Source organism: Pseudophryne corroboree, chromosome 5 (assembly GCF_028390025.1).
Source record: "Pseudophryne corroboree isolate aPseCor3 chromosome 5, aPseCor3.hap2, whole genome shotgun sequence".
Taxonomy (NCBI): Eukaryota; Metazoa; Chordata; class Amphibia; order Anura; family Myobatrachidae; genus Pseudophryne; species Pseudophryne corroboree.
The window spans coordinates 16451967-16456375 of record NC_086448.1 but is presented as its reverse complement, the minus strand read 5'-3'; the positions used below and the strand labels follow the sequence as shown (position 1 = coordinate 16456375).

General features: G+C 41.8%; 1 long non-coding RNA gene across 1 annotated transcript; it reads left to right on the top strand.

Moving 5' to 3' along the window:
* Window positions 1–365: 365 nt before the first annotated feature.
* LOC134927103 (uncharacterized) lies at window positions 366–2892 on the top strand. Its single transcript, XR_010177555.1, has 4 exons — window positions 366–536; window positions 621–993; window positions 1305–1326; window positions 2331–2892. It is a non-coding gene; the product is annotated as an uncharacterized LOC134927103 (long non-coding RNA).
* The last annotated feature ends 1517 nt before the right edge of the window (window positions 2893–4409 follow it).

The following is a 4409-nucleotide window of genomic DNA, read 5'->3' as shown; positions in this document are numbered from 1 at the left end:
CCTAGACACTCTCTCCATAATAGAGAGTGATCTGGAGTCTGAAATTCGGTATCCTTCAGCAATACCACCATTGACACAATTCCTTGCTGTGTTACATTTTTTGGTTACAGCCTCATATCAACATGTTGTGGGAGACCTGGTTGGCATGTCGCAGGGCCAGTTCAGTAAGGTCCTGCGGCGTGTCTGCCAGGCTTTCCTAAAGCGGGTGAAGCAATTCATTGATATGCCTTTGGATGTTGGTGCCCTAGATGTGGTGAAGCGGCAATTTGAGGAAGGTGGTAGTCGCTTCCCACATGTTATTGGGGTTGTGGATGGCACACATGTTGCTATTCAGCCACCAAGACATAATGAAGAAATTTATAGAAACAGGAAACTGTTTCATTCTCTGAATGTAATGGTTGTTTGTGGGCCATCCCTCCAGATCCTTTCCCTGAATGCCAAGTTTACTGGAAGTTCACATGATGCATATGTCATTAGACAATCAGGGATATGGCAGAGATTAAGAGCAAGTCAACGAGCAGACATGTGGTTATTGGGTGAGTTTGAAGATATTTTTTATCTTAAAAATAAATGAAATTTTATAATATACTCTTTTTAATTTAAGGTTTTTCCTCAAACAGGAGACCGTGGATATCCTTGCACCCCCTGGCTCATGACTCCTTACCGTAATCCCAGGCCAGGACCACAGATGGCATTTAACTCCGCGCTTACTGCCACTAGGCAGCTGGTGGAGCGCACAATTGGTGTCCTTAAAGGGCGGTTTCGTGTGCTCCACCGCACTGGTGGCGACATCATGTATTCGCCGGAGATGGCAAGTAAAATAGTGGTCCTGTGCGCAATACTACATAATATCGCGGTAAGGAGTAGTGTAGAGCTTCCTCAGGCAGAGGAATTGCCTGATGAGGAGCCAGGGGTTGTTCGACACTTCGGTGGTGGGAGTGTTACACGGAGGGGGAGCCAAGTGAGGGCAAGGATTGTTGCCGAATATTTCAGGTATAGTGTTTTTATATTATTTTTATGTTAAAAAAACAAAGCACAGGATGCTTATGTTTTGTTTGTAATGTTGACATTTTGTTTGAGATTGTAAGGTCATTGTGTAATGGTTTTGGAGTTTTTGTTTATTTGTCATTTTAAAAAAAGTAAAAATCCGTTAACACGTTAAGCTTACAATTTGAGATTAGTACAAAATATAATGTGATGTGGCTAAATAGTGTCCTTATTTGTTTTATATCCTAAAATCTTGATTATTTAAACAAACACAAAAACAAATGAAATTGAATGTTGCCCACTTTGTGACTGTCCAGCTGAATGATCACACAAACTGTGGTGAGTACACAGATATGTTTACAATTTTATTCAAAACTGTGTGTCTCTGTGTCTGTTTGTGTTATGGTTTTTTTTTTTTTTTTTTTAATGCAAAAATTTACTTCTGCGGATGCGTTTTTCCGCTCGTGCGAAATAACACTGCTCTTCACAGCATTGCAAAGATCAATAAAGTTATTAGAAATGACAACAGATTTATGACCAATCACATGCTAACAGACGCTATAAATATATGCCCAAATAAGGAAAACGCCATTGCCAAGATGCGTGCTGCACCATTCACCAGGCGTGAGCTCCGCGTCCTGGTTGCGGTGATGGACCGCCGCGTAGGCCGCGTTGGGCGCTTCATCCCAAATCGGGTGAAGCGCGAGGCCTACGCGGAGGTCCGCCGCCTGCTGCGGACTCGCGTCCGCAGCAGGCGGTCAATCATTCAACTTGAGAGGAGATGGAGTGATCTCCGCAGGAGGACTCCCGAGCTGTTGGCGGAGATCCGCCAGCAAATACGTTCTATGCATACACGAAGTAAGTTACATTACATAAGAATATTAGCAAACATTGTGCAAATTTGCACTAAGTGGTAGGCTAATTGCAACGCTGAGTGTGTTTTTTTACAAAATAGGACAGTGTGTGTGGTTAGGGCAAACAGTACTGACTGTAGCAAACTGTCACCAAACAAGTGCATGTTTTCAAGAATTAATAACCAGCCAGGAAACTGTTCCCAAATACTTGATCATTGCTGCCTATATAATAAGGTGCCTTGAATAGTGATCTGGTGATGTTGCCTAGACCAATCAATATGACTCAATGGACTAGATTACGGAATGAGCTTCAAAGTAAAAGTTAGGACTCATTTTGTTTGCTGTGGCCAACATGAATAGGATTTATACATGTTTGATTTTCATTTCTAAAAAACACTGTATTTTACATGGAACAGAACATTGAAAATTGAAATTGTTTACTATGTAATTTCACATGTAAACTAAATGTTGTCAAAAATATCATTATAGGACAACAACAACGGCAGACCTCTCCGCCCCCTTCCCCTTCCCAGTCCCCCTCCCCTTCTCACTCCCCCTCCCCTTCTCACTCCCCCTCCCCTTCCCAGTCCCCCTCATCTTCCCAGTCCCCCTCATCTTCCCAGTCCCCCTCATCTTCCCAGTCCCCCTCAGCTTCCCTGGCCCACACCACTTTACACTCCCCTTCTCACCACACCTCTCCATCTCTTTCTGGGACCCCTTCTCCTCCTTCCCATACCCCTTCTCCTTCAACTTCTAAATCACCATCTCTTCCCCCCTCACCCTCTATTGGCTTAACTTTCTCTCCGCCCCCCTCGCCCTCTCAATCAGACCCCCCCTCTGAAATTCCAGCACCAATCCAGCCTCCTTCCCCCATCCAGCCTCCTTCCCCAATCCCTCCTCCTTCCCCAATCCCTCCTCCTTCCCCAATCCCTCCTCCTTCCCCCATCCAGCCGCCTTCCCCCATCCAGCCGCCTTCACCCATCCAGCCAACATCCCCACCCAGTGAATGGGCAGAGGAAGCCCCTGAAGCCAGTTCAGGGAGTGTTCATGTTGCCGTGGAAAGTAAGTTTTTTTTTTTTTTTTTTTTAAATGATTACCTACTTACACTTACAATGACAAAACATGCAGTGTTGTACTGTTTGAAATCTTGTACCAAGGACAAAAATTTGTGTTTTTCTTCATGGTGTACATGTTGCATTTACATATTTGTGAGTGTCATTATATGTACAGTGTTTATGTGTGCAATGTTTTGTGTGTCCACTCTAGGTTGACACTCATTAGGTAGCCAGGGTTGCCAGGACAACAGGGTTTATATGTGGGTTTTTTTCTGGGAAACAGTTAGACCTGAGTGGAGTTTAGTATGTTGTTGGTCTTTTACACTTGTGCCTGTGTAGTCTTAATATTTGCACTTACAAAACACATGCTTCACTTTGTTATGCAGCCTAATGACACAGTGATTTGTGTTGTGAAAGTTACACTCACAAAATGACTATTTGTTAAAGTCAAACCTGTTTGCAATTATTTAGTAAGGGCAGCTTTCAGGGAGTGTGGGAATGCTAGGATATGTTGGCCTTCTGAAGATGTTGATATGCAGTGTGATGATGCAGCACCAAACCCCTTAAAAATATTAAAAAAACACTCCAGATGTGAATGAATGCCAACATGGTGTAACAGTGACGAAGATGGTAGTTATCTTTAACATGGGATGTCGCCCATAGCAACCAATACAAATAAACTTTACAATTGGGGAACCACTTCTACAAGATAATCATCTTATTTTGGCTTGTTTGCTATGGGCAACGCTCCATCTTAAAATGAACTCACATAGTAGTAAATGTAGCCCATGGTCTAGAATACTGTAAAAAGTATCCAAAAAAGCCTGAGCAGGCTTGTGTGTTTTTCTGCTAATGATTGTACCATAAAACAGCCATGATGTATAAACTTTGCCATTAAGCATGCCTGTCCAAACTGCGCAACTGCAACTGTAGAGAAACTACACATCCCAGCATGCCCTGACACAGGTTTGGCATTCCCTGGCCCCAAAACTGAGTTAACGCATGCTGGTATATGTAGTTTCACACCAGCTTGAGGGATGCAGTTTGGACATGCCTGCATTAAAGTGTGCTTTGTGCCTTGCTTGTATAATAAGCAATGTGAGTAAGTTAGTAATGTTTATGTTATCTTTTAATTTCAGATGTTGCCTTTGGAGATCCCACATCGTTGCGGGAGATTGTGGGAAACATGAGGCGACATCTCCAGGCCTTGCTGGGTCTGCTAGATGATATGGAAAATTTTTGTTAATTTTTTTATGTTTTTTAAAACCAAAAATTATCTTATCATTTCTAAAAATCTAAAAAAATAAATAAAAGAAAATTATTATACTTAAGCGGGTGTTTATTATTTAATAATGCAATAAAGGAACAGCAGATTGCAGAACAAACATTTCTTACATTAAACATTTCATACAGCTAACGTAAGTTATTTTAAAAATCTAAAACAAACATGTTATTGGCTAAATAAACATGCAAAAACCTTCATTCACATACAAAAACTCTACTTTAATAAATA